The sequence below is a fragment of the Primulina eburnea genome, unplaced genomic scaffold (assembly GCF_022965805.1).
Source record: "Primulina eburnea isolate SZY01 unplaced genomic scaffold, ASM2296580v1 ctg1360_ERROPOS210268, whole genome shotgun sequence".
NCBI lineage: Eukaryota > Viridiplantae > Streptophyta > Magnoliopsida > Lamiales > Gesneriaceae > Primulina > Primulina eburnea.
Genome location: NW_027330882.1, coordinates 135,060 through 149,399, shown reverse-complemented (window position 1 = coordinate 149,399; position 14,340 = coordinate 135,060). Strand labels below are relative to the sequence as shown.

At 35.9% G+C, this 14,340-nt stretch overlaps 1 pseudogene; it reads left to right on the top strand.

The window, feature by feature from the left end:
* Nucleotides 1-8,372: 8,372 nt before the first annotated feature.
* On the top strand, nt 8,373-11,136 carry LOC140820695 (probable U3 small nucleolar RNA-associated protein 11; annotated as a pseudogene).
* The last annotated feature ends 3,204 nt before the right edge of the window (nt 11,137-14,340 follow it).

Here is a 14,340-nt window from a genome sequence, read left to right as displayed (position 1 = left end):
AAAGCTGGTGGCAATGCCAATCGATAGGCAAGATCACCAACTCGATCAAGGATCTCATATGGACCAACATATCGAGGAGATAATTTCCCTCGCATGCCAAATCGAACAGTACCTCTAAAGGGAGATATTTTCAAAAACACTCTGTCACCTTTCTGGAATTCCAGGGGTCGTCTTCGTTTATTCGCATAACTTGTTTGACGATCCTGAGCAGCTTTCATCCGCTGCTGAATTAACTGAACCTTATCGTTCATTTCCTGTATCATTTCAGGTCCAGTCAATTGTCTCTCACCAATCTCATCCCAGAATAATGGTGATCTACATCGTCTCCCATATAGAGCTTCAAACGGTGCCATACCGATACTCGTCTGAAAGCTATTATTATAAAGGCCTAAAAATCCTTACTTGAAAAATTTGCGGAAAATTTAAAATTTTTCTTTTAAAATAATTAAAATTGCCTTCTTCATAAACGAACTTGTAAATAAAGTTTGATGTTCAACATGGCAGCGGAAGAAATTAACATTTTTGAAATAACAGTAAAAAGTTTTTCCAACAATAATTAAAATGTTTGAGCCATCAATTAAAAATAAAAGCTGAACTGAGGTCCTCGGGTCCTACTACCGCCGACTCGAGCCTGCTCACTGGTCCCCGCCATCGGCCCCGGCATCATCAGAACCTACAACAATCAAATCTATTGAGTCTAAAGACTCAACATGCATATATCGTAGATAAAAAATAAATATAGTTTTGCATGGGATAAAAATATCATGTCATGAGGCATATCGTAAAAGTGTCGTGTCATGACTAATTATAATACGTGCATCACTGAACTGAAAATATCATGGTAAAAATGTTTGCTCCTTCGAGCCTTGCACTGAAATAGCCTGTAATAATTTTACTAGTGAGATTATGGTATACGCAAGTGGCCCCTGCACTAAAACTGACCGGGAACTGGTGACCGGATAATAAAATGCTCCCATGAACGGTAACTGGCGACCGGATAAAATAGTAAACATCTGATCAGACTGTAGCCACAGTATACTGGGTGAAACAAACTCAACTGACCGGTAACTGACGACCGGACCGGTAACTGGCGACCGGATTTAGCAATAATCCCATGATAGTGTATTGGCCACAAGCAATATCGCATAATCTTAAAAATGAACATTTTACATTTATGCACGTAATATAATTAAACGGTACGATTAAATATCCTGTAAAAAAATTTCCGTCTGGATTGGATCGCTCCCAGGCTCGCTGCAACCTAAATATGTCATGAAAAATAAGAAATAGATTTATGGGACCAAACTATGCAATAACATTCTAAAATGTGACCATTACGCCTACCGACTTCGTATTTAATCATGACTCCGAACCAACCTGAGCCAACACTGAAACGTCATTTAGTCATGATTAAAATACGCTTAAAATGATGAATTAATGCTCCTAAGATGATGCGAGTCGAAATCTAGGTGAATGGAGGCCAAAACAAGAAACGCTCTTTCGAGAGTCAATTTGGCACATCGCACCGTAAATTCTCGTACGACCTCAAAAATGATCCGAATGACAAACGGTCAAAAACATGACCTTCCCAACTCAATGAGGCACTGTCCAGTCCAAGGCCATAGGATAAAAGCCAACCGAGAACTCGAACGACGCCTCTGAACCGACACAGCAAGTTGCTGTCAAATTCCAGCAGCTGCGCAATTGCATGTCTTGTGTTGTTTTCGAGACTACCGGCCATTGGAGCGTGAACCACCGACCAGATACTCTTACCAACATCCCAAGGAATGATTTGAACCATGGCTAAGGGCCCTAGACCAGACACAATTCGAATTATTCCAGCAACCACTCGAAGTGATTCACCCGAGAGCACTCCTACATGCGAGGGTAGTGTTTTGCTTTGATTGTTGTCTCGTGTCGTTTCAATGGCCATTTGATTGACCATGGCACGATCTAGACATATAGAGGCATTGTATGAACCGTGGATAAGGGCCATAGGCCAACCAAGATCCACACCATTCCACAAAATTGAAACAACACATGCTATCAAAAATCGAAGGGGCCGAGAGGGGAGGGGCTGTTCTTGCATTTGATTTAAAAAAATGATGCACCATGGACCAAGCCACCAAAAGGGCGACATTGTAACGTCTTAGACATGCTAGGGGAGTGATATAACCATGGCTTTAGGCTTTGTAGCAGCCATGATCCGATTCATAACCCTTTGACAGCACATCAGATTTTCGAACATGAATGGACACAAAGGGAAAGTTGCTGTCATTTTCTTGCTTTCCAGCGATCATGGGGTTAAACCAATGGAAAAATGTGGTCCTAATGCATCCTATTACATGTATAGATGTCGCCTTGGGAGCCTGGAATCGAACCAATACCTGAAACTCACAACACAAGGCAAACCGTGAAATGCATCTTGAAAAATCGAAAAATTCTGCATGTGTAAGTTTCTGAAATTTGCTGGTATATTTCGGTTTTAACATAACAGTGATGATCATGGAATGAAAAATAATTATAATAGGACTTGATTGAGGTTTGAAAGAAATAAAGACATGCCTGGATTTTCGTTTGAAAGAAAAAAACGAAAAGAAGAGACGATACGGCGCGGAGGAGTGGAGCGCTTCTTTCCTTATCTTTTCTCTCTTCTTTCTCACTAAATCTCTCGATTTTATTTTTTTGTTTAACACTACTGAATTTCTACTGATTTCGGTGGTGAGGGAGAGGAGAAATGGTTGATAAGAGAGTGAGGAGAGATCCACTAATAAAGGGATACCAAGTCTACCTTTCTTTGAAATTTGAAAAGTTGTTTGATATCAAATCTTCTTGGGGTGCTTGTGGATGGGGTGGCCGATTTTTTTTATGCTTAGACTAGGTTAGGATAATGCTAATAAGTTAATTAAATGGTGCTTGAAATTGAAGGATTATCCTACTTAATTAAATACAAAGGGTTGAAGGTGATGAGTTGGCAAGAAATAGTCTAGCAACTAAGGGGCCGAAATTTTCAAAATAAATTGAAGGGAAATGTTGATTATTTACTAAATTATTAAACCTTAAAAGCCTCACCAATCCTTTAATTAATTTAGTGAATTAAACCCCTTAATTATTGGAACTTAAGTGAACTTATTTCTTAATCACCTCAAGTAATTAAATTAAATCCTCAAACCTCCTTTTTAACTTAAATGAACTTACTTACTAGCTAAAATAAATCCTGGAAATATTTCTGAAATCATAAATTTTATCTCTAAACTCCAACTCCAGTTCGGCCTCACCGAAATAACTGAAATGCTAAAAATTAAACTACTATGTAAAATAATTAAATTTAGAAACTCATGCAATAAAAAATCATTTTAATTTAAATACTAGAATTATGCACGGTTTATACGTAGTCTAAGTTACGGGTTCTACAATTATTATAAGAAAATTCAACCAATAGTAAGGTATCTTGCCATCCCATTCTGAAATCCATCACAATCGCACGCAATATATCCTCTAACGTTTGAATCGTACACTCGGTTTGGCCATCACTTTGAGGATGATAAGCAGTACTCATAGCCAAATGCGTACCCATTGCTTCCTGAAAACTACCCCAGAATTTAGAAGCAAACCTGGGATCACGATCAGATACAATTGAGACTGGCACAATGTGCAGTTTCATAATATTCTCGTTGTATAAATGGGTCATTCTCTTATAAGGATAAGTCCGCTCATACGGAATGAAATGTGCAGATTTCGAAAGCCGATCAATAATAACCCAAATAGCATCACAGCCCTTGGGTGAACGAGGTAAATGAGTCACAAAATCCATAGCAATATGTTCCAAATTCCATTTCGGAATTTCAAGACTATGGAGTAATCCTCCAGGTTTCATTCTCTCGGCTTTCACTTGCTGGCAGACAAGACATTTTGAAATAAACTCAGCAATGTCCTTCTTCATACGTTTCCACCAGAATTGAGGTCTCAATGTCAAGTACATCTTTCGACCTCCAGGGTGAATACTGTATTTGCTACAATGTGCTTCTCGAAGAAGGGCATATTTCAAATCAGAGTCGTCAGGAACTACCAGCCGACCATTAAGTCGTAAAGAACTATCAGACATAATCTGAAATCCAGACTGATGTCCTGCAGATACAAGTTCTTTCGACTTCTGGATCTGAGCATTGCTTCGTTGGGCCTTTCGTATTTTCGATATCAAGTTCGGCTCAATTTGCAATGCTGAGACAGTGACAAAATTCCAATTCGAGTGAAAAGTCCAACCAGAAGTACATATATCCTCATGTACCTTGGCGACATTGACAGAGGCTAAAACAGAATCATGCACTTTACGACTCAGGGCATCCGCAGTAACATTCACCGATCCAGGGTGATATTGAATCTCACAATCAAAATCTTTCAGGAGATCCATCCACCTGCGTTGCCTCATATTCAAATCAGATTGAGAAAAGAGATATTTCAGACTTTTATGGTCCGAATAAATAACAAACTTTTCTCTGTACAAGTAATGGCGCTAAATCTTCAGAGCAAACACAATGGCGGCCAATTCGAGATCATGAACAGGATAACGTGTTTCATGAGATTTCAATTGACGAGACGCATAAGCAACCACCTTGCCATGTTGCATCAGAACACAGCTCAAACCTTTACCAGACGCATTTGTACATACCACAAATCCTCCGGTACCTGAGGGGATAGTAAGCACAGGTGTTGTGGTCAATCTCGTCTTCAATTCAAGAAAACTAGCTTCACATTCATCTGACCAAATGAATCGCTGATTCTTCTGTGTCAGTTGAGTAATAGGTTTAGCTATCTTCGAAAATCCTTCGATAAAATGACGATAATAACCAGCTAAACCCATGAAGCTACGGATATCAGGAACATTCGTAGGTCTCGGCCAATTTAATACCGCTTCGACCTTCGCAGGATCAACAGATATGCCATGTCTCGAAATGACGTGGCCCAGAAATACCACTTTGTCCATCCAGAATTCACATTTAGACAATTTGGCATACAAATGACTAGTACGAAGAGTTTGAAGTACTAGTCTTAGATGTTCAGCATGCCCCTTCTTCGATTTCGAATACACAAGAATATCATCAATAAAAGCAATAACGAATCGGTCTAGATAATCTCGGAAGACATGATTCATTAAATCCATGAAGATAGCAGGAGCATTTGTAAGACATAAACATAAACCTCAACCCAGGTTGTGGCTACCTCCAGAAGTACCTTCCCCGGTCTCCTGATATCCTGGAGTACCTGCCATCGTCCACACACAAGACAACAACAGCCCCCCTTGGGGGTGAGCAAAGCTCCGTATGGAACAACCAATCATATATACCACAGATATCTAAATAATGATATATGGTATGCAATGCATGTATGTCGTGGAGGTATCGGGTCAAATGCCCATCCACTGAGCACCTGTCAGAATCAATCAAATCGCTATCAAATCAATGCTCGAGCTGGCACACCGGCCAATATGGGATACAAGTATGATAGCGTCGGCAAAGCGTCATCAAATCTCACATCTCATATCCAATCATATGGGGCCACAATTGTCTATGTTTTACGGGTCATATAATACCGGCATAGCGATTGTGTTCACAAACCCCAGAATCCAATCAAATCATATCAGAGTATCCAAGGATCATAGCTCAACGTGCATGTCATGTATCGATGTATGCATAAAATGATGTGTGTTAACAAAACATTTATTTTATACATCGATATTCAAATCTCAATGTCATGTATGCCACATCAATCAACAAATAAGGCATATAGACCCATAATCTCATCCCAATCAATCAAATCAAGCCGACATATATCATATAATACAGATACCTGTCGTATGTTATCCGGTCGCAACATACCTCAATTCTTCGTTCCAATTGATGTAGCTGGAAGATATTGGTATAACACTTTATCTACATCAATTACATATTCATTTCAATCAATAACATATTCCAAATTCATTAATATGAGTTTCAAATATCATTTGAAACTTCAAAAATTAAATCATATCATAATTCAATTCCGACTTCGAATATGAGTTTCTTGTCGGTTATTCTACTACATATCAGAAATTTAACTTCAACTACATGCTATTCCAGCACTTTGATATTTAAAGCTGCCGAAACCAGAAGAAAATTACCTCAGTCAGAAGCCCTCGACGCGAAGATCACAAATATATAATTTGTTTCGCGTTTAGACAGTGTTTCGAAGTCGATTCGGACGAAAGAAAATTGAATTCTTTCAACTTTCTCGAAAGTTACTATCGGTAAAATGAAAGAAGAAAGAAGAAAATCTGATCTTTATCCTCACCGTTTCGACGCTCGGGCGGTAGAATTCTCGTGCCCGAGCACGAGATACTCTGCCCCCGAACTTTGTTTGTACCGCGCTCGGGCGGTCAAAAGTTACCGCTCGGACGCGACATGTTCTGCCCGAACATAAATTTCACATACTCTGGCGCTCGGGCGGTCATTTTCTACCGCTCGGGCGCCACATGTTCTGTACAATTATTTATGTTTGTACTAATTTGGCGTCCGGCATATCCAATTGAGTTCTTACAACATCAAATCATATTCAATATTTATTTTCATCAATTCATTATCATGATATACATCAAATATATATTCACATGATAATTTCATACATTATCGATAATCACATAGGATTTACGATTAATTCGATACACGGTCCTTACAAAATCTCGACTGAAAATTCTCAGTTTCAACCAGAACAATAAAAACGTGATTTTCAGATCTAAAAAGGGTTTCAAAAGAGATTTAAACATGATTGCTCAAATTTCTACACAACATACACACGGTTTTACGCATAAATAACAACGCACGCATAATATGACATGATCGATGCATCAAGAACAGAATATACGTGCCTTTTGATATTTAAAAATATCGATACGACGATACCGAAGCGGAGACGGTGGGAGGCTCGATCCGAGACGAACGTGGCGCTAAAATCTTGCGATAAAAACTCTTGAAAATTGATGGAATGGTGACGGGGATGGAGCGGCTGCTGCTGGGAAGGAGAACCCTAGTTTTTCTCTCTTTCAAAATAATAAAAATCTGAAACGTGAAGTGAGTGTGTGTGTTTAGTCGTGTACAGGTGTGTGTAAAAGTATGTAAGTGTGTGTGAGGTAGAAAACGTGTGTGTTTTTTTTTAATTAGGAGAAATTAGTGCTAAATTAATTCATTAAAAATACTAATTAAAGGGTAACTCACACTAATTTAATCAAACTCTACAATTAAAATAATTACACACCATTTTAAAAGTTTTAAACTCTTAAATCACTCAATACATAAATAAGACTTTAAAATTCTAAAACTCTATAATTTATTTAAAATACCCCATCCTAAATCTTAAAAACAAAATACCACATTCTAAATTGCCAAAATCGTCACCGGTCTTTTCCTCGATCCCGCCTCGAATAATCGCCTGAAATATTAAACTCGAAAAAAATATTTTAACGTGCATCACATAAACATGAATAATTTAAAATAATGCATTTTCATAAATCATGCACTACTAGGACTCGCTTTAAAATTAAATGCGTGCTTCAATAATTAAATAAATGCATGGGTTATACGTGTACTGAATTTGGGCACTACATATCATCTCTAACAATTTCATAAATTTGAAATAATAAAATAATATCATATTTAAGTAATTATTCTAGTTAATTATAAGAAAATCATATCAAAATTATTTCTAAATTTTTTAATATAATATCAAGATTTTGTTTTTTTTTTTATTTCTGTGATATCATAATTTTGTGTGTTGTGTGTGTATTTGTATACTCAATCAGGAGTAGGCCTCTTGTGAGACGGTCTCACGAATCTTTATCTGTGAGACGGGTCAACCCTACCGATATTAACAATAAAAAATAATACTCTTAGCATAAAAAGTAATATTTTTCATTGAAGATCAAAATAAGATATCCATCTCACAAAATATGATTTGTGATATCGTCTCACATAAGTTTTTTCACTCAATCCGGAAGTCATTTTGCATGATTGAATTTTAGTTAATTTAGAATAAATTTTTTGCCACAATATAAAATACTTTTCATCAAATCAAGATTCTCTGCATTGGTGTCTCCTTTAAACCCTAAGCCTTCACCGCTTTCCACAGGCGAGTCTTCTGTGCTTAATAATTATTTTGAATTTGGTGTAAATACGAAAGAAATCCGTTGTTTTTTCTGTACCGATAACCTTCGCTATTTCACGGTTAAATTATTTCAACTCAAGATTTTTGTTAGCCCTTTATGTTTTCTGTAGTGGTTTTTGTCTTTCTGAAGTGCGTAAATTGATTTTAAAGTTCTGTGAATTTTTTTTGCTAGCATAAAGATGTCATCTTTAAGGAATGCTATTCCAAGAAAAGCATACAAGGAGCGCGCTCAGCCGTAAGTGTGATTATTTTTTGGGGCCATTAATTTCTTTGTTGCCCGTTTTGAAATATTTTGACGTATATTTCCTGTTCACTCAATTGATGAATTGTTGTGTGTACCAGGCATTTGAGAAGGAAATTTGGGCTGCTCGAAAAACATAAAGATTATGTCATTCATGCACGAGCCTATCACCAGAATGAGCAAACTTTACTGGTAATTTCTACTACCCTGCGTCTTGTTGGTTTTGGTAGCATTTTATGAACGAAATTTGGCGAGTTCTTATTTTATGGTAAGTTGCTTCTCCGTGTTTATAACATAAACTTAAGGAAAAAACAGCATTGAGGAACCCAGATGAATTTTACTTCAAGATGTTAAAACAAAAACTGTTGGCGGAGTCCATAAACCTGAGTAAGTTGGAAAATTTTATTTTTATGAGGTTATCTGTTCTCTTTTGAGGATATTTATTGAGTGTAATTTGAATATTAGCTGTTGATGAAGACCCAAGACATTGGATATATTTTGCAGAAGCTTCAAACTGAAAAAAAGGTTTTATTTTTGGGTTTCGGGTTTTTTGGGTCTCGGATTCTCGAGATAGCTGTCATGCAGGTTCTTTATTCTGAATTTTAAATTTTTGGATGCATAAAATTGAAAGACTTAATGGTATGCTGCATTCTCTTGACAACTAGTCATCATCCAAACATGTTTATTATGCCGGCAACAGGTGAGTGATCAAGCCCTTTTTCTGCTGACTCTTGATAGTTTTCATACCCATTTTTTAGAGTAGTCAATTTCATGTTATAACAGTTATGTCACCACCAAAGTTTATTCTTTTCTCATTATTAGATATGGTCGCTTCTGATAGCTCAGATAATTTATTTCTTCAAAGTCATTTTATTCCCTTCTGCTTTAGAAAGAACGTCTAATATGTAATCTAGGCAATTAAGATAAAACTATCCGAAGGCCAATTTCAAAATTTCAATGACCAAGGGGCAATGAGACTGTCTTCTCTGGAACTTCTGTTTGAATCACTTGAATTCCATGTTTACACTTGTGTGCCTGCAAATGACAGATTTTTTTTTTAATCCAAGACAGTGATTTGGTGGTAATGTACTTGTCACACAAAGTATTAATGCATAAAATGGTGCAGGGCAAATATTGCTCAGTAGTATAGCATTTTGAGCTTAGTAGATATTTTTGTGTTTCATGAAGTATGTTGGCTGGCTGTTGATTCTCTTTCTAGGGAGGAGGCAAGAGAAGTACGCAAAAAAGTTTCAGAACAAGGGAACCCATCAGCTTTTAAAGACTTGTCTAAAGTTATTTTGAGGTACTGAAAGCTATTTTTTTTAGTCAATTGCCTCCTACGAAATTGGATTGCCAGGTTGATAACCTGTTTCTACTTGCTTCCCCACAATTAAGATCCCTACCGAGTACCGAATGATATCATTACCGTCAATTCATAAGCTATATTGCAAAAACGAAGTGGACTACAAATTTTCCTTGACAATCAGAAATAATTTGCTTTAGTCTGCCTGTCCTCACAGCTCTTTCATTTGTCTCTTCACCACCCATACTTTACCCCCTTTAATTTATCAATACCTCACTTGTTGATTGAATATGGTGATATTTTGCGCCTTGTCATAATATCTTATTTTTCTTATTGAATTTAGATTTCCATTTCTACTTCTTTGGTATTCCCTGCTATTGTTCGAGTTTTCTCTTCAAAAACTTTTTTGGATTTGTTGGTCACAAATATATACCAATTGGGAATATCAATCGCATGCTATGTGAGTTAATTATAATTCCATATATGCGTGCATGATAAATATTTATAGCCGTGTGTCCTTTTTGTCTTGTCTGGACTTTCTACTGGGTTTCTATTTCTTACCAGAGATCAATACTATCCCGTCATTGTGAGTGCTGTATCTTTGTATAAATTTTATGGGAATTAGGGGATGATACTTTTCTCCATCATTTATCCTCGCCACTTGACGAACTTTGGTTCAAGAAATCGAATTGATGCACAAGTGCTAGAGCATTTAAACCCAACTGACGTTTCTTGTATCATGAACTACTATCTATCATATTACCTAAAGGGTCTTGCTTGTTGGCAATCGTTGCTGCATTTTCCTAAAATTTAATCCTTTTTCTATGTTGTATCTTTCTACTTTGATTTTGGGCATTTAGTTTTATTCCAAATGACTTTTCTGTTTCTTGTAGAACATAACTTTATCGAATCAAATGGTTGGTTATCTGTCCGCCGTGCACAAATCATTTTCCTCTTGATGAGTTTTGCTTTGGTTGATTTCCAAATTTCTTTTCAGTCTCTCCTTGGCTTTAGGCCTTCATATTACTTTTGTTTCTCTTCTACATCGAGGAAGTTAGACTAGAACTTGTGGTTGAGGAGTTTGGTTTAATCGTGTATAGAAACACGGTCAACATGCAGGAAGACAGATTCTTCATATCGAGAGCTAGAGGCTAGAAAAAAATGGTTAAAAGATCTAGAGAAAATATACACGGATATGTCTATGCAGAAAGAGTTACAAGTATCAATATTTCAGAGAGTACGTTATACGGTTCATTTTTTCCTTGTTTCGCTGTAGGGTAATCATTTTAATGCATCATTGGTGCAGAAAAGGGTTAAGAAACGCAAACTGCGTGAAGATGAAATGGTTAGTCCCACTTCAAGACCCGTGTATAAATGGCGACATGAAAGGAAACGTTGAATAGAATACTTATATAACGAAGATTTCTTGAATGAGAACCTTAGGAGGGGATGTGAAACATTATCCTGTAGTTATCTGGGATGAACAATTTTCGTAACTGTGTGGAAACTGAGTGATTTTTTAATCGGAACAACCGTAAACGTTGAAACATAATTTTTCTGTGACTGATGTTGGAAACAAAATTATACTTCAATGTTTTCATAACCGGATCACCTTCATAACCGGACCGGTGATCGAATCGAAAAACACATGTTGAATTTATGGTGTGAGTGAAAATTGTTATATTATATAAAATAATAATATAATATTATAAATAATGAAAAAGATATAGTTACCGATATAGTGATATTTCATGCTTTTAAGTTCCCAAAAATACTCTTCCATTAGAGCAGTCAGATCCATCAAATTTCACTGCGAAGAACTACAATAATGTGTGTAAAGTTTATAGCTTATATTTTCATTGTCGAAATTCTTTTCCATAAAAATATAATAGAAAAAGTGGGAAAATAGAGTGTTGTTTTGAATGTTTTTTATATATATATATATATATATATATATATATATATATTTAGAAAACTAACATTTAAAAATATGTTCTATTTAGATATATGTGTAATAAAAGAGTTACTGGGTGAGAAAATTGAAGATAAGACATTTCTAGATTTGATAAAAAGGTTGTTTGAATGTAAGATAGTCAACATTGAATTGGGTGGGCTTTGTTTAGGCAGGGGTCTGCCTCAAGAATCTGCCTTGAGTTCGATGTTGATCAATGTTTACTTTAATGGGTTTGATAAGGAAGTTCAAGAATTACTGTTAAACACGAATAAAGAGATTCCTAAGTTCGTGGAAAATGATCTTGTATCGGCTGAAAGAGATTCAGACCATGTTTTTTTATAAGCCATTGAAGATTTATGCTGTCCGATTATTGGATGAGATATTGATTGTTATTTCAGGAACAAAGATCGATGGCTTTAGAATTGAAGAATAGAGTAGTGAAGTTATTAGAACGTGATTTGGATTTGAGAGTGGATAAACTTACAACTGTCATTCATAGCGCGGTTCACTACAAAAATTTGAGACCCCGAGACTAAACACTTGTAAAATAGCTTTGATGGCATTTTGGTAAATAAGTTGAAAAATATAAGTTGAAAAATAATGAATAAATTTTAAGGGTAAAATGGTAAATAGTGACATATCTTTTTCATATGAAGTCTAAATGATTTGAGATTTGGATATAACGAAGAAAACTCAAAGATATAGAAGTTTCATGTTTTGAGTTTTGAAAAATTGGATCGTTTGACTGGTCCAAAATGATATACTGATGCTAAAATGTCAATGGTATTTTCGTAATTATGTGATGGCATTTTCGTAATTATTTGATGTCATTTTCGTAATTATGTGATGGCAATGATGGCAATTTCGTAAATAATATAATATTATTAAACAAACCAAAAAATATAAATATGAATAAATTGAATTGATTCATTCGACTCTTGCAGTGAGTCGAGAGAACGAGGGAATATTAAGAGTTTTGATATTTTCTTTTCGATCGTGCGATTTATCGGTTTATCTAATCGACGAACCGACTTCAGTTCTGGGATCGGTGACATGAGGTCTTCGATTTGAGGTATAAATTTTATATTTTTGATGATGTTTTAAATTCGTCGATTTTTGGAATAAATCCGATAAATCTTTAAATCATACTAAAATTGAAAATTGTTGAGTAGTGTATGATTTTAACGGAGTAGAGAATATTATAGTGATGTTATTTTGAATTATTCCTAATTTATTATAATTAGAGAATTTTAATCGTTTGATTGAGATTGGAGAATTATTTGTCAGTTTTATTAATTCTGATAAATATATGCAGTAGAATAACCGACAAGAAACTAAGTTTTGAAGTCGGAATTGAATTATGCTACAATTTGAATTTGATATCAATTTTTGAAGTTTCAAAAGATATTTGAAACTTATATTATTGAATTTGAATTAGGTTATTGATTGAAATGAATATGCTATTGATGTAGATAGATTTTTATACTGAAATCTAAATCTACAGTGGACTGGAAACGAAGAACTGAGGTATGTTGCGACCGGGTAACATACAACAGGTATCTGTATTATGATATGTGTGAATGAATGGATTGAGAATACATGTCTATATGCCATATTTGTTGATTTTATGTGGCATACATGACATGCACGTTGAGCTATGATCCTTGGATACCCTGATATGATTTGATTTGATTCTTGGGTTTGTGAACACGATGCTATGTTTGGTATTATATGACCCTTAAAGCATAATCATTTGTGGCCCCGATGATTGATTGAGATTTGGGATTTGATGGCGCTTTTTCGACGCTATCATACGAGTATCTCTGATTGAGGCAGGTGTGCCAGCTCGAGCATTGATTTTATAGCGATTTGTTTGATTCTGACATGTGCTTAGTGGATTGGACATTTGACCTGATACCTCCACGACATACATGCATTGCATATCATATATCATTGTTTAGATATCTGTGGTATATGTTGTGGTTGTTTCAGACTGAGCTTTGCTCACTCCAGAGGGGGCTGTTGTTGTCTTTGTATGTTGACAATGACAGGTACTTCGAGTTATCAGGAGACCGGAGATAGTACTTCTGGAGGAAGTCATGGTTGAGTTGAGGTTTAGTGGTTGTTTGTATTTAGTTGGTTTTGATTACGTGTGGGCATGTTTTATGATGTGAGATGAAATATTATTTTTAGTATTCAAATAATATGTTTTGGGCTCATTGTAAAGAAAATTTTAACTAGTTTTCCGCTATAATTAATTAATGCTAATCTAATTGCATTGTAATCACGATTACGAGTTAATGGCCCTACAAAAAAAGGAAGGCGTAGCGACGGTTTTTCCTAAACCGTCGCTATATAGCGACAGTTTTTTTAAAATCGTCGCTATTAGCGACGATTTTTCATCCACCGTCGCTAATATTGCGACAATTCCACAAACCGTCGCCCATGTGCGACAGTCTTGTATTCTACCGTCGCTATGTTAGCGACCGTTTTCAATCAACTGTTGCTTAATTTTAAAGACGACGGGTTTTATCAAAACGGTCGCTATACAGCAACAGATTAAATAAACCGTCGCTTAATTTGATAAGTAATGATGTGTGTCCTTCTAGATCCGCGACGGTTATGAATAAACTGTCGCCGATCTTAATC